General features: G+C 39.5%; 1 non-coding gene across 1 annotated transcript; it reads right to left on the bottom strand.

Moving 5' to 3' along the window:
- Window positions 1-18,975: 18,975 nt before the first annotated feature.
- LOC119854116 lies at window positions 18,976-19,077 on the bottom strand. Its single transcript, XR_005292356.1, has one exon. It is a non-coding gene; the product is annotated as a U6 spliceosomal RNA (small nuclear RNA).
- Between the last annotated feature and the right edge of the window lie 2,860 nt (window positions 19,078-21,937).

Genomic DNA, 21,937 nt, shown 5'->3' with positions numbered 1-21,937 from the left:
GGTGGAGCACAGGAGTTGACGGGAGAGCGATCGGCAGTCGATTTAGCGGGTTTTCGCTAGACTGCCAATGCATCAATTGACGTCAATCCTCCATTAAGTGTAGACAAGCTCAGTGTCTCTTAACAACTCTCAAGAGTTTGCAGAGAAGTGATTTATCTTGGGCTATTCATTTTCCTTTCTGTTTCTTTTTCCTTACAGCTGCCTACTAAACTAAATCAATATATTAATATAGTAAACATCCCCATAACCAGGTCAACATACAGTATTCATTAATAATTACAGAGCAGATCCACTTCCAGCTTAAATGTTATAGCAACAAAGTCTGATATCTTGCAGCCCTATAGAATTTTATATCAGTTTTCCAGCAGGACACACAAAACTCACTTCTAGCCCTGGAAAAACCTGTGATATCAGACTTTAAGGCCGTAATATTTTATATATATCTAAAAGCTATTTTAGGTAATTTTTTACAATTGGATTTATGATACTTAAGGGACCTGGCTTTACAGGAAGAAGTATTTACAAAATACATCTATCTATCTTTAACATTTCTAGAATACTTTTTCTGTGATATTTATGGACTGCATGATGGTATGATATAAAGATCTGATTACCACTCATTTGGAATAACCTGCTTAACTCATTCATGACTTTGCCACTTGTAATGTGGCCAACTTAAACATATGTTTATAAAACTTGTTTATAACACCACACCATTCTGCATCCTCTCTCTTTGAGCATGTTTGTGTACATATGTAGTAAAGAGGACACCCACACTTGTCCGCACAGAGATCCTCCTTGGGATTTCTTTTCCCCTTCTTGCTACTCTAACTGTGTGATACTCTTACTCAGTATTAGCTAATACAGAATATATAGTTCTTATGGGAACAGGACTGCTAACATCAGTGGTGACAAAATCTCCACTGTGATTCTTCTCCCCCTGTCCTCAAACCCTATTTTATTATATTTTGCTCAAGCTTTGTTCTAGACCAGTAGCCTATGGCCATGGGTAGGATGTATGAGACTTCAGTGGGATGCAGATCATAATAAAACAGTGTGGCAAATTGCAATGTCAGGGTTGTCATATAAGTGGCTGCTTGTCATATAAGTGAAATGAAATCCTTTACCATGCAGCCCTGTGTTATGTATTATAGGCACCCATTGTTGAGCTCACAAACCCCAGATGTGTCCTCAAAAGTCTGCCCTGGTGTCCTTACTTACTTTCTGAATCCCAATGCCCAAACAAAATAATATAATAACATGTTAAACATTACAGAAGGATTTAAAGGATGAAGCTAACTGGTTTATTGATATCCCTACAGCTAGACAACATTAGTCAAATGGTATTGACTACATACACATTGCTATGTTATGTGATATAGGTACGCTATTGGACAAAAAGACACACAAAAAGCTACTGGTAATATTTTCTTCATTCAACTTAATATCAGAAAATTGTATCTTACTGAGAAGTTACAACTCTTTGCACGTGAAAAAGTAAATTGCATGTGTGTTAATTGTGCTGCGTAGCCCACAAACTTAATTTGGGGGCGGGGGGGGGGGGGGAATGTTGTTTTGAAGTTGCAGGAAAGCAAATATATTAACCCCATGGTTGAGTCATCTTTGAGATCTCAGAGATAAAGGATTCCCTTCAAGGCTGATCAGGCGCACAGTGTGTTACATGAATGTATCAACAAAACCCATAGATTCTTAGTACCCTACAATGTAAAAACAGAAGAGCCAAATGAAGGGCGTAAGGCGTTAAATGGAGTAAATAGAAAATACACTGGATTTACAGGATTGTAACAGAGCAGAATTTGGTCCTAATTGTTTTAAATTAAGTGTTAGCCGGTGGGTTGACAAGAAAAGGTATTCAATAATAACTGTGGAAGAATCCACCTCCTATCCCTTCTGATAAAAGCATTCTTACTTAATTGTCAAAGAGCTTATTCAGTACAGTTAAAGAATGGATGAAAAGTACACTTACTGGATCTGTGAAGAGTCTATTTCAGTCATACCCCAGAGTTGTCAGCGAGCTTATTAGAAGTTAACAAGTGTAAATTGGTATTTGCTAATGCAAAAAATACTTCACCATATACATAGAAAATGAACGAATCTCTTAATTGATCTCCTGGCTAAATTACAATTGACATTCCAGAGATGCCAGTTTGCAAAGTTGATTAAGCTGTCAAATGTATTTTAACAAAATGAGCCTGCTTTTTGTTTGAAGAACAGTATCCTTTACTAAGGAGAGAAAGGCATTGCACAGTCGTGGATAATGCTAGTGTAAACATGGAAAGAGAAAGAGGCTTTAAGAAGACTGCACAAGGTTACCTATGTCAGAATTTTTACTTGTGATTGTTATCTTACCCCAGCTCTCACAAAGCTTCCACACAATGCCAGAACTAAAAGCCTTCTCGAGAGTCTATGAAACAGAAAAACAATAACATTCCTGAACATGTTGATACTCAGTGGCTGTGAGTGGAGAAAGTGGGGAATTTTTTATCATCTCCCAATTTATCAGACATGTTTAGCAGAGTGAAAAGGAAAAAATAGGGGGTAAAAAAACATATTTTCCTACCATACAGTTTCTGAGTTAGGGCCATAAATACTTTATTCTTTGAACGTATCCATCCTTCTTTGCATTGTTCATCCCTTTGCTAGCCATTTTTGTCTAGAAGAAAGAAACTTTCTTGAATAGCAGCAAACAATCTTTTTATTCAATAATTATTTATGCTGTTAGTAAAATTGGGTGGAATATCTATGGAAGTAGTCATGATATAAGCAGCTTGTATCAGCTCTGGCTTATTTTCTGAATACTGCAGCTTTAAATGCAGAGAACTCTCCAGTCCTTTTTGTAGAAGTAACGGCCTTTTTGTGTTCAGATGCAATTTGCTGCTCTTTGAGAATTTTTCTCTCATTTTCTTGTTTTCTTAATAGAAAGCTCATTTTGACTGAATATTTATTGTGGCTCTGGAAAAATATAGCGGTGAATGAAGCATTTACCTATTTAGCACTTCATACAAGATTTAGGCATCGATCCTGCAATTCCTCCATGTGCAGAACTTCTTTTGACTACAGCAGGAACTCAGTGCATAGAGGCTTGCAGGATTGTACTGTCACTAAGGAGTTCAGTGGGATTAAATCAGCAAGAGTGGAAATTGTGTGATTTTTTTTTTCTTAACAAAGCTTTTCCAGAGAAACTCAAATATCAGCCACATGTGGGGAATTTCACAGCAATCTAGATTTCAAAGTTCAGCATAAGAACAGTATGCAAATGGTATAATGGGATTTTTTTTTTTAAAAATACCCCTAATACTTTCCAATGGTGTTGGTAATGAGTGAGAGTTAAAGAGATGCAAACATTTAGTCTACATTGTAATGTTTCGGGGGGCATCTCTTCCTGTTTCTTTGTCCTAAATTAGCTAGCTTAAAAATCAAAAAGTTTTGGAAAGTTTTAATTTCAGCCACAAAGGAACTTTGTGTCCGTTTTCTCCAAAAGAATGAGCTAATTCCTATTCCAAAAGGCAATAGAGGAATGATCATTTTTTGAGGAATAAAGATTCTGAAAGACGGAGTGATGGCTTTTCTGAGAGATGATTTCAGTCCATGCCACAAATAATACAAGTCCTCAGAGCTCAAGGAGATCAATCCATTCTTGTAGGGAGAGGCTGACAGTGATGCACAGCAGGAACTGTTTCCATGCTGTATCCCTGATTAGCAGGAATCTCACCTTGCCAAGCCCCTAAAGCCCTGCAGAAAATGCACCAATTAAATGTTCAAATCCTTGAGCTGTAAGCCATGTGTCAGGGGGAAATAATTTACTGGTGCAGGGCTTTGGGTCAAGCCTCTCAGGCCAGCATGTTGCTGTGATAATGCTTTAGAATTGTAACGTGTGCCCACCCCAGGGAAAAGAGAGAGAAACCCTTATAAAAAAGGAAAATTTCAAGGAATATGTAAATAACTGAGATTCATTAAATATCTCAATTTCTTGCAGGGGAGAGGAGGTGGAGGAGTACAATTAAAAATACTCATGGTGCTTTCTTTTGGCTCCCTAACCATTCTCAAGGGAAGTGTTGTTTTGGTTTCCACGGGTGAAAGATTCTTACTGTAATAGCCCGCTTACTGCATGGGGGCAGATGCGGGAGAGTAGAGGGAATTGATTTGTGGGAGGGACGGATTGACTTTTCAGATTGCCAGGGAGTGCACAGAGGATCTCTGATGGGGATGGGGCCTGAGATCGTGGAATTGCTTGATTTGATGGAAATCTCAACTATCATTAGAATTACTTTTCTGGCTCTGATGGGTACAATGAAAATCTTGAAAATGTGACCTGCTTGTAACTGAGGCATGTTTAAATCTGCAAACAGCCTGAAACAATGGGTGAAATCCTGGCCCCACTGTAGTCAATGGAAGAACTGTCATTCACTTCAACGGAGCCAGGATTTCACCCAGTATCTAAAATGTGTGAACTGGTTCATTCCCAACTCTGGAACCTGCTGATACCCCAAGGAGGGGCAGGGGCAGGGGCAGGGCCACAGCCTGGATACGGTGTCATATGGGAGTGTGCCAATGACCCTGGAGTGATTTAGGTCAGCCTCATGATGGGGAGGGGGGGATAAGAGAAGGGGGCAATGACATTTCTTCATCTTTCAGGAGGGAGAGGAAGGGACTGGAAGCCCCTCAATGGAGTGAGTGGGAGCATACCCTATGCCCCCATCTCCATCATCTCACAATAGACAAAGTGCTGGAGATGCCAGAGGGCTGAACAGGCCTGTTGCTTCTCCATGAAAATGGATATTGGGTATTATAATATAATATAATATAAATATATAATATAATATATAATATAAAATATTATAGCCCATTAGGTCCCCTCCCAAGAAGACAACTGCAGGTAAGCGGGTGGGAAAAGACACCAGTTGGGGGAGGAGAAGCTTTATGGGAAAGGACGCTGTCTTCATGGATTCTGACTGCTTAGCTGAATCCCCTGAGACTTTGAGAATTCATATTAAAATCATTTCAAAGTCCCCAAGATGTGTACACAATCAAGCTTAGATATTCCTGTACTCTTCCCCCTACCAGAGTATCTGAGCACCTCACACGCTCTAACACCTTTTTTCATTACAAGGCACCTCTGCGGTACGGAAGTATTATCCCAATGTTACAGATGGGGAACTGAGGCCCAGATACACTAAGGCCTAAATGCACAGAAGATATTAGACATTGTGACACTCGGCACCTATAAAATCACAGAGATTCACAAAGCTGGAATTAGGCACCCAAGCTCCTATACAATGAATGGGGAGAGATAGGTACCTTAGGCTGCAATTCACAAAAGCCAGCAAGGTGAGCAGGGAGCTCCCTATGCTAGGCAATGGGAAATGCCTGGGGGGTGCTAAGCCCTGCTCCTGTTTCAGAGATAGGCCCTGAAGACTAGGCTGCAGGAGGGTGCCTCCCTCTGCTTGGGAATCTCAGGTATAATCCCTGTCTTGATGTTAGTGCCAAACACCTTTGCTGGTTTAGTTGGGGGAGGGGGGAGAAAGACTCATAACTAGGGTACTCACCTGGGATGTGGGCAACCCCTAGTTCAAGTCTCCCCTCTGCCTGAAGGGGAGTGGGGATTTGAACAGGGATCTGCTACCTCTAAAGTGAGTGCTCTAGCTACTAGGCGATAGGATATTCTGATGCAGGGCTCCCTCAGTCTCTCCTGTTGAAGCTGTTTTACTGTTGATAAATAATGAGAGGATCATTGGTACAGAGGGACTGGACTTAGGGTCTTCCCCCATAGAATTATTCTCACACACTTACTCTCTCACTCTTTCTCTGTCCCAAATGGGCTAAAAGTTACAAGGGAACTCTTCCTCTTTCAGATGTTTTATGTGAACTCTCCTGAGGGGCCCGATATGGTAGGCACCCTCTCTGCAGGCCTACCTGATTGGGCCATAATTGGGGGCCAGACACCTATCTTCCCCTGATTTGAGAATTGCTCTGGGAGATGGGCACCTGGGCACCTAGAAGGAGGCTGCAGGGTGCATGCTCAGAAGCAGAAACATAGGGAACTTTTACTGCAAAAAGTTAGACAGAGTGAGTTTAGGGGGAGCTTTGTGTATTGCAGGATCCCAAAACTGGGACATAGGCACTTAAAACAGAGACTTACACACCTAACTCCTTTTGTGTATTCAGGCCTTAGAGACTTGGTTACACAGGAAGTATGTGGTAGGGTAGGGAATAGAACTTGCTTGTCACAAAGTCTTAGGTTTACACCCTAACTATTGGAACATTCTTCATGCTCCATATAGCCCTCACAGAGCTCAAAATTGTACCCAGGCCACTTTTCAAAATACTGGCGATTATATAAGAGCTGTTCAGAACCCCAAAGGTCAGGTCCAATGTTTGTAAATGGCAATAATTTAAAAAAGAAGAAGAGGAGGGAGATTTATATAATGTGACAGGGTCGGGCCAGATGGCTATAGGAGAGTAATAGAAGGCAGATATATTATTTTATATATTAGCCCCAGGCTAAGTAGGCCCCTTTTCCCTGGGTAAGGTAACAGGGAAGTTTCCAGAACAATCAGGAACCTTCTGGAGACAATTAAGACAGGCTGATTAGAACACCTGCAGCCAATCAAGAAGCTGCTAGAATCAATTAAGGCAGGCTAATCAGGGCATCTGGGTTTTAAAAAGGAGCTCACTTCAGTTTGTGGTGTGCGTGTAAGGAGCTGGGAGTAAGAGGCACTAGGAGCTGAGAGTGAGAACGTGGACTGTTGGAGGACCGAGGTGTACAAGCGTTATCAGACACCAGGAGGAAGGTCCTACGGTGAGGATAAAGAAGATGTTGGGAGGAGGCCATGGGAAAGTAGCCCAGGGAGTTGTAGCTGTCACACAGCTGTTCCAGGAGGCAACCTAGACAGCTGCATTCCACAGGGCCCTGGGCTGGAACCCGGAGTAGAGGGTGGGCCCGGGTTCCCCCCAAATCCTCCCAACTCCTGGTCAGACACAGGACGAGTCGACGTGGACTGTGGGTTCAGAAAAACGGCCAAGCTGAGGGCTGCTGTGAAGCTCCAAGATGAGCAAATCCGCCAATAAGCGCAAGAGCACGAACTTTGTCACAATAAATAGAGCCAGTCAGGCAAAGAGAGAAAATGTAAGAGATTGCACAGTGAGAACAAACACAGGACATGGATTAGTTTTAAAAATGAGTTTCTCCAGCTGCCTTTAGTTGTCTCAGAAAACACACTGACAGTATAACTGTGCACTTTTTCGTTTTTACAAGGTTCCTGTATAAATGTTTATGTGCTGTGAATTAAATCATACACTAAAAAGGGCAGGGGATGAAATGGAAAACTTGCTAAATATAAAGATGGATGGATTGTTCATTACTCATAGGATGGCATGTCCTGGTAAAATGTTCCCTGCCAGCAAAATGTTTCTCACTGAAAACTTGCCATTTATTTAACAGAGTGCTCTATGTCCTTTTGGTGGAGTGAACTAGGTAAGGGCCTACATGGGCTGATAAATATTGAACAGTCTGCAGAAACTGAAATTAATAGCTTAGATTTTACTACTTGACTATTTTAGTTCATGGGGAACATTATTGTACAATTGATCTTACTTTGTTTCTACAGCATGTTTTCAGTGATTAGCTGCTAAAGGTGGTGGTAAGGGATATTTAAACTTCTCTCTTGAAAATGCAAGTTAAGCAATGCTGCTAGATTTGCACTCATCTCTGTCAAACATTCCATTTGTTAAAAGGTTCTGGAAGAAAACTTAGAGCTGTATCTTCAACCAGCCCTTTTACTGTGTTATCCTCAGCTCCGCAAAGATGTCTGCTTTAAAAAACAAAACAAAAAAATAGTAGTCTGACTGGCATGATCTATCCCCTGAAATGAGTATTTTTAAAAAGATAATTCAGATGTTTTTAAAGTAATGTTAAATTACTAATCCAGCATGCAGGACTTTAGTGCTACATTTTTTTAAGATGATATCTATAGTCATGTGCACCTATGTAGTCATGTGCGATTACTTCCATTGGGCTTGCAAATCAAGTATTTACATATGCAAAGGTAAGGCCTTTGAGGGAAGGGCCTTCTTTTTGTTATGTATTTTTGTTGTACGTAGCAAAATGGGACTCTGGTCTATGAGTTGGTTTCCTAGGTACTGCCACAATACAAATAATAAATGATGATGAATAGTTAGGAGCCTGAATGGTCATTTGTATATGCAAATGCTAGTTTACACACAGTTGTGTTCAGTGTCTTTTAAAAGATGGGCCTATAAAAAGTTGATATAGGCAATAAAGGGTGCAGTTCCATCACACAGGAACAGATAGAGCTGATTAAGAAATGCCCCAAAAATCTGTTCACAAATATTCTCTCAATTTAATTGTTTGGGTCAAATCCTGATGCACTGAAGTCAATGGCCCACCTCCGAGTGACTTCACTGGGTCCAGGATTTCACCCTTTGAATTTGCCTTTTGTTTGCTTTCTGTGGTTGTTCTAGGATGTACATTCACTACCAGACGTGTTCATGAAGACAATGAATTTTAAGAAGGAATTCCCAGAAAGTGCATTTTGCACTAAAAATTTGAGTTTTCACACCAGAGACCTATTTTTAAGAGTTATCTTCATCCAATCAGGAAAGAGAAACAATACCTTATAACCTATATGTACAATTAAAACTAACCAACTTCTAGAGAATTTCAAATTTTCATTCTTCATACTGAGATATGGTGCAAGTTTCATTCTTATTTTGTTACACTGAGTGAATGTCTGAATGTTGGTTTGAATCCAGGCCTACGTCTCATCTGCTGTACAAATGAGTGAATAATTTGCAGTGACTCAATTATCTGAACAATTTAGCTTTTTTTTTTCTGCTCATGAGGTAAGTGTGAGCGCTTCATGACTTACTCACGAGTGTTAGTTAAATTTGCTCAGCAAGTTTTGGTTGTTTTACTCTGGATCGTGAACAGTGAGTATTTGATGTTCAATATTTAAGTTCATAATGTGTTGTTTTGCTAGGAAGTGTTTGGTCACATACATCACATGATTCTGATTCTGTTCACTGACTGGATGGGCCTAACACTTACCACCAGAGGGCTTGAAGAAACCACTGGCATTTTTAACCTTTCAGGAAGAGATAGCAGTTAAATAATAGAACTGTGGGAGGGCATATTCAGTTTCCCTCCTTTTGTTATTGAAATTTGAACCTGTTTAATGAAAAATTACATCAAAATCAAATTTAAAAATAAATCTATCTAATCTAGCTTTGGTTTTATATGGCTGCTTATCACTTTATTGTCTGAGCACTTTCCACATAAAATGGACTTCATATAGTCTCTGGCAGTTTTTCCCCTTTCTGGGTCAAAATTCTGCTTAGGGTAGAATTTTTTCAGGTTTTTTTGGCGGGGCATGGGAGCAGTGTTTGGTTGGGCTAATATTAGCTTGTGTTCAGGACATTTCAAATTAGTTGTTATATCTGAAGTCCTCTGATCTGCTTCTTAGCTTAGTGATCTTCTTGGCAGTGATCTCGACATTCCATCCAGGGGAAAACAGTTTTCTCAGACTCCAAAGCACTGAGATTTCTGAAAAGTATTGTCTGCCTGTTTCTACCTGCGAAGGAAATGGTCACATTGTGGGACATTAATACTGTTCGGGCCGCCCTCATGGGTCCTCTATTTGAGCTTCTGACAACTTTCTCTTAGGCTGTCTTTTGGGAAAGGAGAGACATTCTTGTTGCTGTAACATCCGCACGAAGGGTCAGTGAATTGCAAGGTCTAATGGCAGGCCTCCATATACACAGTTCTTCAAAGACCAGGGCCGGCTCGAGGCACCAGCTTTCCAAGCAGGTGCTTGGGGCGGCATTCAGAATGAGGCAGCAGTCCGTGTCCCACGGTGGCAACTCGGCGGCAGCTCTGCTGCTCTTCTGGGTGCAGCAGCAGCTCCGCCGCTCTTGCTGAAGCAGCAATGCATCAGCGACTGCTTGGGGCGGCAAAATTGGTAGAGCCGCCCCTGTCAAAGACAAAAGTGTCCTTTACGCCACAGCTGACATTTTTGTCATAAGCGATTTCACAGTTTCACCTTAACCAAGTTATTTACTCACATGTACTCTTTCCTCAGCCATATTCAAACACAGATGAATAGCATCTTCATACTTTACATGAGAGACAGTGCTTGGCATTCTGTATGAAAAGAATTATGATCACTGCATCACCCTTTTGTTTCTTATGCGGATTAAATGAAAGATTCAGCCAGTATACACTCAGGCAATTTCCAGGTGCATAACCTCCTACATTACGTGGCATATGGAGTAGCTCAGACCACACCCCCACAAACATAACAGGTTAATTTGACATGAGATCAAGCAATATCTATCATTTTTCTCAGTGATGTTTCGATACTATGGTCTTTTGTAATAATTTTAGAACCATAGAAGATTAAGGTTGGAAGAGACCTCAGGACGTCTTCTAATCCAAGCCCCTGCTTCAAGCAGGGCCAACCCCAACTAAATCATTTAACTAAACATTATGCTGTTATATCGTCATCTAGGTTATGTGCAAACCTGGGGCAGGTAGTTCTGCAGTCATTGTTTAAGTAGATTCCGAGCTCCACCTCCTACCAGTACTGCTTGTAAGTCATTTGAATGGAATACACGTCTGCAACCACTTGAAGAAGAAAATACGGTGGCTGACCTGTACTGTAACTGTTCTTTGAGATGTGGGTTCAGACATGTATGCCACTGCTCGCCCTCTGTCTCCGCTGCATCAGAGTCTCCAGTCTTAGATTCCAATGTGAAGGAACTGAGGAGGGTCAGAGTGGTGGCACCCTTATATAGCTGTGGGCGGGGTTATGAGGACCAGAGAGTTAGAGCACTGCCCCGATGATTACTGGTAAGCAAAGTTGGCTTTAGTGCGCTGGGTACATGCACACCTGAGTGTAATACACGTCTGCACCCACATCTTGAAGAAAAAACAGTTACAGTACAGGTAAGTAACTGTCTTTTCCTTGCTGTCTCAGCCAGCATCTGATCCTATATAAAATATATCCTGTGTATTACTTTTACTGGTCTTGGAGCAGAACTCTGAAATGCTTTAGAGTGTATTACTCCTGGCTCCCTGAATATGGCTCAGAGTCCTTGTGCTCAGTTGATACAGTTCCATTTTCCCCCAGCACCTGCACACTTCATGCTTCCAAGGGCAGAACTGTATCCACAGTTTGCAAAGTACAATCTACCAGTTAAGGTACCACAATGGTTTTACTCATTTTTAAATCTAGACTTAGCACACTCCCACAAAGACCACCAGTGATCTCCATTTTTAGCTTAATTATCAACATGATGGTATACTGAATCATGAAAATGAACCTCCAAAATCTTTTCTTTATGATGAAGCAAGATCCCCACAGGATTAGTCCTTGACCTCCTCTGCTATTTGTTACTTCCTTTGGGTTGGATCCTTGTTGCATATTTTATAGTAAAGGCTTGTGTCCCACATTTAGGATTCTGCTCTCTTCTTCCTATGTGAATACAACTCCCATGAATGTCAGTAGAACTTTTACACACATAAGGAGAGAAGAACAGAGCCCTTGCACTTAACAAGTTAAAAGCTACATTCAGGCCATTGATAATAAATCTTTTGTGGCAAATTGCCAGTACGATTATGATGGGTCCCGTGCTTTCTCTTCTTGGGGGGGGGGGGGGGTTTCAGGGCACAGTTTCCTGCCCCAAATTAGGGTATCTATTGTCCCACTAGTATCCCAGAGAAGGGTAGTGGAGAGGGAGGGACCCGGGCCTGCCCTCTATTCCAGGTCCCAGCCCAGAGGCCCTAAGGATAATGGTAAACCACTTGAACTAGTGCTTCCTTCCCCCAGGCTACTTCCCTCTTCTGCTCTTCAGCTTGTGGGGCTTCCTGTCCCCTCTCTCTTCACAAGCCGGGTGTCTCTTTACCTAGGGTCTTGATCTTCTAGCCAGCCACGGCACTTCTCCAAACTGTCCTCTACTTCAACTCCTCCAAACTGCTCTCTGCTCCAACTCCAAACCACTCTGCTCCAACTCCTTCCCCTTGCTGATTGAAGCAGGGGGGTTTTATCAGGTGACTAGCTTCAGGTGCTCTAATTGGCTTCAGGTGCTTTTAATTAATCTATGGAAACCTTTCTTCCCTCTACAGGGAATAAGGCTTCTCCTCATCCTGGGACTTACATATCTCTCCTATATCACTCTCCTGCTGCCTTCTGGCCATGCTGTATCACACTTTGTAGAAAGTAGAATATTGGCCAGTGATCTTGGAATGTCATATTACTCTTACTGTTCCACAGGAAGGTTACAGTTTATCCTCAGAACGTGATATTGAATTAAAAAAACAAAAGCATATGCAACATAGTAGTTGGTAACTGATGAAAGTGAAGACAAACATCATTTCTAAGGAAAACAAAGGCCCCTTGCATTTTTAGATTGTGCAGCCATTTCCGCTTATCAGCTGTTTGCTAAATCTGGTATTCAGTCAGACTGAAGGACAGATAATTTGTACTTTTGGCTGCATCTAGAATGCAGCATTTCAAGTGGATTAGAGTGAATGCATATGGTGCCACCAGTTCCTGACTAGCTAGTGTCTACTAGAACATTTCACCAATCCTGGCTAATAATATGCTATAGAAATACTCTTATTTTTAGAGTTGGCTCAAGAAGGTAGATTTCAGAACTTGCTACGAATCAGGCATACCCGAGAAATTACGGTTCAGTTTTGAAGACAAATCAGGACTAGGATTTGGGTTTGGATTTGCTGGCATGAAACTATTCCAAACTATTCTCATGATATTTCAATCTCAAATGATGGGACTCTTTTAAGATGAGCTGCTCCTATGAGATTTCTGCCATCTTGAATGCAAGATTTTTGTTCACATCCAAACCAGAAAATTGAATCTTTCTGGTTTTATGTCTGATGTAGGACCAAATTCTAGGACTGGGTTTGGAACTGGGAGTAAAATCTAATCCATAGGAGTCCTGTTTCTCTTAAAAAAACAAACAAACAAATTGGTGTGGGTTTTTTAAAAAAAAAGTGATTCAGATTCGTGGTTCCTCTTTTGGCCCACCTCCAATTATTATTTTTATATAGTCCCATAAGTGTGTATGGCACATTACATATAAATAAAACAAAGTCCCTGTCCCAAGGAGCATACACTCTATAATAAAAGAAAGAGATTGCAGTTTTATAGCTGCTTTTTGTAATAATGAATAGAGGCAGGGAGAGAGGATTTTGAAAATGCTGCTGCTACAAAGCATATATATGTAAAAATATAGGCTGTTATTCAGGGAATTCTGCAGACAGTAGCTCTTGGTTGAATTTTAAAGGCAGTTCAGCATCAAAATGCCCTGTAATGTAAAATATTGAGTTCTCAAGTTTCTGCTAATACAGAGTTCCTGTTGAAAAGCAGCAGTTGAAGTTGGGGTTGCTGTTGGATAACTAGTGGGACTATGTTTGGGTAATATTAATTATATTTTTGTGCAATCTTTAATTCTGATATCCAGCATGGTAATGTTATATATTCTAAACATTTCACAACTATAGAAAGCTGCCTTTTCAGCTAGCGGATGGCTCTAAGCTTTGAGTTTATAAATGAATCGGCTCAAATATTGCTATTGATAGGCAAGACTTGTAGAATTGCAATGCATCTTAAAGTGAGTGTAACAATGGCCTTGTATTCATTATGTCTCACTCATTTTCCTATTACATTTGCTCAGTTTGCAGCTCAAAAGGTATTTTTCCTAACTGTAGGCGTCACAGTCTCACTCTGGATTCTTTTCATATTACCCATCATCCCCAGTAATAAAGATTCTGTAAGCCAAATTCTGCCTATAGCTATACCTGTAAAACACAGTTCTCTTCAGAGTCTTCCTTCAGTGACATCTGGACAACCCCAGTAGCTTGCAGTTTGTTTGATGGTGCGTGAAATGAAAAGAACTGGCTTGGCAATCAGAGCCCAAAGTTCTTGGAGCCTGCAGTTAGAAAAAACATCTGTACTTACAAACTGAGCAAATGTACTGTGGAAATCAGTGAGACTCAATGAACATAGAACCCAACACTGCCATATTTATAGAGTACATTTTCAGAGTAAAACTGCACTCTAGGTTCCAATTCTGCAGCAAGCAATATTAAATCTCTGGCCTGGCTTTTGCTTTTTTGTGACTCAGTAACAGTTAATATAAGCACTTCTATAACACCTTGATTTTTAAAAATGGCAAAAATCCCAAAACCCTCTAACAAATTAATTTAACATGGTATTGCTCACCTTTTCCCCCCTCCCATTTGTTTTACAATTTTCATTTTAAAAGCCAGAGCATTCTGTTTGTTAGATCCTTTTTTATCCCTTTCACCAAACTAATAGTTCATCTGACTCTCAAAATCATTTATTCAAATTTCAATGCAGGTAGTATTGCTCCAATCAGCCAGTGCTGCACATTATGATTGCAAGAACACTAGAGGATTTTCATTTTGTGAGTTTGTTTCTTTAAAACTTTTGGCAGCATGTTAAACCAAAGATTTCACTTTCAGTCCAGCATAGTCTTTGGATATTATTCCAGGATTTCCTGTGTGCACTATGTAGCAAGAAATCAAGTCTGCAGATTTCATTAGATTAAACAGATCATCTAAATCACGTCGTGAAAATGAGCTTGTGGGCTATATTTGTACTGCAATCACTGTAGCATATTTAATAGCCAAGAATAATTACTGCACACTGAGGATTTTATTCTGTAGCTAGGTGCAAAATGACAAGAAACCCTGGTCATAACTTTTAGTTTACTTTTTTCAGATCTAGATAAGATGTACTAATTAGGCACTTAAGAAATAAATGGAATTGTTCACAACATATTCTGTATAATTCTTTATAAATACTATCAAATATTCATTCATTTTGTTTGTGATGATGCCTCTAGTGCTATCCCATAGCATTTCATGCCATTATGTTCTATTCTCCTTAGCAGTGATGGGGTCAAGCCTGCACAATGGAAGATTTGGTCTTAAAGATTGGCCATCATGATGATTTCTTTAAATGTGAAAAGTGAACAATTACTAATGGGTGACTTGCAATTTACCTGTCACTGCAGTAACTATAAAAAAAAACAAACTCCTGGCTTGTGTGTCAATCAATAATCTGTTTTGTCTGCCGTCTGTCTCACTAGACTGTGATGGTTTTAATGGAGGCTGGAAATGTTGAGCCTTTTGAAAAAACTAAATATATTGCCAGGAACACCAAGCCAAACTGATGTACAGTAATTCTCTGATTTTTCAAAAGAGAAATGAAAGTCTGGACCTCAAGGCTGATGGTCACTTTTCCTTCACTGCACAGAGTTTATCATTCTTCACTTCATTGATGCCTTTTATTATAGTGTCCTATTGGAATTCTAACTTTTGCCTGCCAAGTGGAACTAAGTTAAAATACTTTTCTGCTGATTTGGCAGGATTAAGAAATAAATTAAAGCACCCTGACTGCCTAGAAGTCTTGTTTTACCAGCTGCTTGCAAAAATCTACTAATGATTACATTTTAAGTCCTTTTAGCACTTTGGGTTCAGCAGGTTAAGCCTACTGGACCTAGAGGCATGGGAGTCATGTGTCTCCTGTATGTGAGAGATCAATGTTTTATAGCAGGTTGGCTTAGCAATAAACAGTGAAAAAAGAACCATCACTTTACACCTAGTTCTATTAAACATACAGTACTACCTAGCCTATGTGTCTAATGGCTAAGTAGTCTTGCTGGCAGCCGTGGTAACTTCTGCCTGAGCTGGAGCAGTCATGTGAACTCATATAAATCTGCTCCATTTGTGGAAAATGAAAACTCAAGAACCATAAGAACATAAAATTTAATTAGGGAGTTATTTCACTATCCATAAGGTTACTTCATTACATTTAAACAGAACATATCTCTGTTTATTTAAAATCAAGGTAGGAATATGCTAGTTTGTTAAGATAGTAAAGAAAATATGGTATCCAGAGATTATTCAAAATATTGTCCATTATTTTGGCACTGACTCCAGTTTTGCAAGGTTGTAGATAGCATTTGCATTGTTTAGCGTAAAGTTTTGAATGAACTGGAATCTTTGAGTGGTTTTTGTTTTTTGATTTTTTTTTTCTGTTAATGGCATCAGAATTCGGGTATAAAAAATAAGTCAGGTCATTTAATTGGAATTCTAAAAAGTTTGTATACAATATTGTTCTCTGTAACTGTCAACCCTGCCACTGATTTATTGAATTCTAGCATTCTCGAGAGCCTTTATGAAAGCTCCATAGAGTTTATATTTCAGATAATTCAGTTTGCTTTAATTCTGGGTAGTCATTTTTTAAAAAATTCTTTTTTAGATCCGACCAAAACTCACTTGCACTGGAAAATGTCTTTTGTTTCAAAGTGGATTTACCAAAATCAATCAGTAGTCACAATATCTTCCTCTTCTGACACTAACCTCAAAAAGAACAGGAGTACTTGTGGGACCTTGGAGACGATCAAATAAATTTGTTAATAAGCTTTTGTGAGCTACAGCCCACTTCATCAGATGCATAGAATGGAACATATAGTAAGAAGATATCTATACATAGAGAGAACATGAAAAGGTGGAAGTTGCCATACCAACTCTAAGAGGCTAATTAATTAAGCTGAGCTATTATCAGCAGAAGGAAAAAAACTTTTCTAGTGATAATCAAGATGGCTCATTTCAGACAGTTGACAAGAAGGTGTGAGGATACCTAACATGGGGAAATAGATTCAATTTGTGTAATGACCCAGCCATTCCTAGTCTCTATTCAAGCCCAAGTTAGTGGTATCTCTCCTGCTGACAACAGGTTTCAGAGTAGCAGCCGTGTTAGTCTGTATTCGCAAAAAAGAAAAGGAGTACTTGTGGCACCTTAGAGACTAACAAAGTTATTTGAGCATAAGCTTTCGTGAGCTACAGCTCACTTCATCGGATGCATTTGGTGCTAGGGTTAGGGTTTAGGGTTAGGGTTAGAGTTAGGGTTAGGGCATCTTAATTAATTAGCCTCTTAGAGTTGGTATGGCAACTTCCACCTTTTCATGTTCTCTCTATGTATATATATCTTCTTACTATATGTTCCATTTTATGCATCTAATGAAGTGGGCTGTAGCCCATGAAAGCTTATGATCAAATAAATTTGTTAGTCTCCAAGGTGCCACAAGTACTCCTGTTCTTTTTGTGGATACAGACTAACACGGCTGCTACTCTGAAACCTGAAACTAACCTGACCCTAAAAAGGAAATGCATGATTTGGCTGGACCTCTTAAATAACTGACCTTTAGAAATAGGGTCAGTTTGGATAACATAGTGAACATTCACCACAAACATTTCCTAGTGGCTTAACATTTCAAAATACTTTAAGTATTCATTAAGATCTTAAGTCACTGTAAGGCCTTATGGCATCCCTGAGTGGTCTTTGTCATGAGGATTTTCACCCATGAAAGCAAGAGTCTCTCAGAAAAGTGAATCTATAACAGCCTCTCATATATTAGAAACTAAGAATTGGTCTCTTCTCATTTTAGATACATGCTGAATCCGAAACTCCCTTTCTCTTGCACTGTGGCCCTGTAAGTATATATAAATACAACATGTATAAGGAAGAGTCTCAAAAGCCTGCTGACATATTTCACACTGAAATCAAGGATCATGGAACTCTTTGTATTGACTAATGCCAGCTTGAGATGTAATGTAGCCTCAACTCATAATTGGAGCTGGGTGAATAATGGATTTTTTCAGATTGCAGGCAATTCTGAAACATTAAGAACAAAGTTTTGTTTTTGGTTAAACCAAAAATGAATATTTTCAGAATATTGAAAAGTCAAAAATATTCAGAATGAAACATTTTGTTTGAATTTTTTTTTTATTGTGGGTCACTCTCAATCTCTCCTGTTCAAGCTGTTCCACCTTTTATAAATAATGAAATGGTCATTGGAGCAGGGACTTGATTCTCCCACATCCTTTGTAAATGCTTGAACCACAAGACTACAAAGTCAGTCTACCATGCTCTAGTAACTGCCCATTGTCATTATGAATGACTATGAATTGCCACAATGAATGAGAAGTTAAAACTTTGCCATTGCTGAAACACTTCACTTTTTCAGTTTGGACAAAACTATTTGGCAAACTCAACACTATTGTTGTGAATACTTTTGAGTTGAGCAAAACTACCATTTTTTTTGGTGAGTAAACTATTTGCTGAAAAGAATTCACCCAGCTCTATTGATAATATCCACAACTCTAATCTTCCTTCACACTGTTCGTATTTGTGTACATCATGGATTTCCATCCTCTTTCAAAATGCTCAGGTATCTAATTAGCACGAAGATCTGGACAACCTTGAAAACTGAAGTAATAGAAATGGGATGAAATTGAATAGTGCAAGGTCACACACATAGGTACGAACAACAAGAAGTTTTGCTATAAGCTGGGTACTTATCATTTGGAAGCAACAGAGGAAGAGAAAGACCTAAGTGTATTGGTTGATCACAGGATGAGCCACCAATGTGATGTGGCTGTGGAAAAGGCTAATGCAATCCTAGGATGCATCAGGCGAGGTATTCCCATTAGGAATAGGGAAGTATTAGTACCATTATACAAGGCACTGGTGAAACCTCATCTGGAATAGTGTGTGCCATTCTGGTCTCCCATGATAAGAAAGATGAATCCAAACTGGAACAGCTTCAGAGAAGGGCCACTAGAATGATCAGAGGAATGGAAAACCTACCTTATGAGAGGAGACTTAAAGAGCTTGGCTTGTTTAATCTAACCAAAAGTGGGCTGAGAGGAGATATGATTGCTCTCTATAAATACATCAGAGGAATAAATACTAGGAAGGGAGAGGAGTTATTTAAGTTAAGAGTATCCCATAGCCCAGTGGAGACCCTGTTCAAATCTCTTCTTCACAGAAGGGGGTGTGAACCTGTGAAGAGTATTTTAAGAAAATGGATATAAGCTGTCCATCAGCAAGTTTAGGCTTGACAAATTTGCATATTATCCTTGAGCAGGGGCCATGCTAATCTTCTCTGTATCATTCCAATTTTAGTATATGTGACATTAGGCAAAGGTTTCTAACCATCAGGAGAGTGAAGTTTTGGAATAGCCTTCCAGGGAAACAGTGGGGGGCAAAAAACCTAACTGGCTTCAAGACTGAGCTTGATAAGTTTTTGGAGGGGATGGTATGATGAGACTGCCTACAATAGCATGTAGCCGATCTACAGCTGCTAGTAGCAAATCTCCCCAATTGCCGTGATGGGACACTAGGTGGGGAGGGCTCTGAGTTACTACAGAGAATTCTTTCCCAGGTGTATGTATGGCTGTTGGGTCTTGTTGAAATGCTCAGGGGCTAACTGATCACCAAATTTGGGGTCAGGAAGGAATTTTCTCCTGGGTCAGATTGGCAGAAACTTTGGGGGGTTGGATTTTTTTTGTTTTGTTTTTTTGCTTTCCTTGGCAGTATAGGGCACGGGTCACTTGCAGGTTTAAACTAGAGCAAATGGTGGATTTTCTATAACTTGAAGTCTTTAAATCATGACATGAGGATGTCAGTAACCCAGCCAGAGGTTCTGTGTTTATTATAGGAGTGGGTGGGCAAAGTTCTGTGGCCTGCAATGTGCAGGAGGTCAGACTAGATGATCATGATGGTCCCTCTGACTTAAAGTATATGAGTCTGTAAACATTTTCTTTGTGTTAGTTTTTCACAGTAGTAAATCTGCCACAGGCAATCTTTAGTATCTGTAGCCATATACCATGGTACCCAGCAGATGTCAAGTACTTGCAGTACCTGGGGGGGGCTCTCTGTCAAAAGTTCTCTTTTTAGTAATCAAGAACTTGTGCTTCTTGTAGGCTATTGGCGAAGTATCTGCTTATATCATTCAGTTGATGTGGGTATAGCATAAGCACTCAGAATGGTGATGTACTGAGGGGAAGGAGTGTTGTATATGAAAACTGTTCACTTTTGATAACGTGAGTCTGAGTTTCATAGTTTGGATTGCAAATGGGGCTATTTGGATCTGAGGTTCTGGATTGTATGAACATAAGACATAAGAGCTTATCACAAAATTCAAATTTGGATTTGGGTTCTAAATTTTGCACAAGTTTGGCTGTATTTGACTCTGGGTTTTCAGTTTTCGCCCAGTCTCTAGTTCTCAAGCTTGTAGGCATTAACCTTAAGTAGGGCAATAATTAGACCACCTACTGTAAAATGTACAGGATTGAATCAGATACTGAACAGAACAATCCTGTTGTGTGCTGCTCCCGCTAAATGAGAATCCAGTGACTAATTTAATACCCTGCTACATTTAGTTCTTGGATTTTTAGATTAAGAACAAAATCCATTTAGCATTTTCGATGTTTTTCCAAACATGTTAACCCTTTGAACTTTTATGTTTAGTTGAGGCAAATTCTAAAAAGGTATATTTGAACTCTGCTCTGCCCTGATATGCCAAACAATATTGTATTGATTTTTGTATGAAATTTTTTTAAAGTAATGATTAAAATAAATAACATACAGTGATGTTGAGAAAACTATTTCCTGTAGCAGCAGGATATGTTTTTTTTCAGCACAAGTCTGTCCACAGAGCTGGAGTCTGTGAAAATCAAAGGCATTTTTTAAAGAGAGAAGACCATGTGGAGTTGGCATATAGACAAGTTCTCACTTATGGAAACCATTCAGTATCTTAGCCATAGAAGTCACAAAAGGAATAACAGCAAAATTTTTAGCTGCCAGAATACATTTCTTTTTTTGCGCTTAGCATTTGATCATAAAGGAAAGTAAAACCTTTCTTTTTAAGAGCAAATCACATCAACAGTTCCTGAGATTCCATCTCCTAGAATGTCTATCAAGGTCAGTGGGATCAATAGCACCAGATGTCCACATGGAGATCTATCTCATGCTAAGGTAATTTTGCCACAAAAACTAGATGCCAATAAGATAAACATCTTTCTGCAAGCAATAGCTGAATATTCTGTATTGCCATTTTATGTTGCACATATTAGGTAAATATCTCTTTGTAAACATTGTATTTATCAATTCAAAATTATATTATACCAGATAATGAGTAAAAGAGAGGCTCTAAATAGCCACTTTATAAGTCCTATAAATGTTATGTTGGAGGGAAAAGGACTTAAAAACTTTTCTTTGAGATAAGAAAATGAAAGTGAAGCCTGAACATCTTAGATATTGAATATATTTATTCACATTTTTAAATTGTAACCAGAGATGCCCATCCTGTGCTCTCTTCACCTATCTCCTACATTAAAAATCACAAAATAAAAATAGGACTGTCCTTATATATATCCATCTGTCAAGGTTCCTTCCCCACTCTGAACTCTAGGGTACAGATGTGGGGACCTGCATGAAGGATCCCCTAAGCTTATTCTTACCAGCTTAAGTTAAAAATTTCCCCAAGGTACAAACTTTGCCTTGTCCTTGAAGAGTATGCTGCCACCACCAAGCAATTTAAACAAAGAACAGGGAAAGAGATCACTTGGAGACATCTTCCCCCAAAATATCCCCCCAAGCCCTACACCCCCTTTCCTGGGGAAGGCTTGATAATAATATCCTCACCAATTGGTACAGGTGAACACAGACCCAAACCTTGGATCTTAAGAAAAATGAAAAATCAATCAGGTTCTTAAAAGAAGAATTTTATTTAAGAAAAGGTAAAAGAATCACCTCTGTAAAATCAGGATGGTAAATACTTGATAATCAGATTCAAAACACAGAGAATCCCTCTAGGCAAAACCTTAAGTTACAAAAAGACACAAAAACAGGAATACACATTCCCTCCAGCACAGTGAATTTTACAAGCCATTAAACAAAAGAAAATCTAACGCATTTTCTAGCTAGATTACTTACTAACTTTTTAGGAGTTGGAAGGCTTGCATCCTTGATCTGTTCCCGGAAAAGGTATCACCCAGACA

The sequence above is a fragment of the Dermochelys coriacea genome, chromosome 3, assembly GCF_009764565.3.
Source record: "Dermochelys coriacea isolate rDerCor1 chromosome 3, rDerCor1.pri.v4, whole genome shotgun sequence".
Classification (NCBI taxonomy): domain Eukaryota; kingdom Metazoa; phylum Chordata; order Testudines; family Dermochelyidae; genus Dermochelys; species Dermochelys coriacea.
The sequence above is the reverse complement of the archived record's forward strand: the minus strand, read 5'-3'. Positions and strand labels throughout refer to the sequence as shown.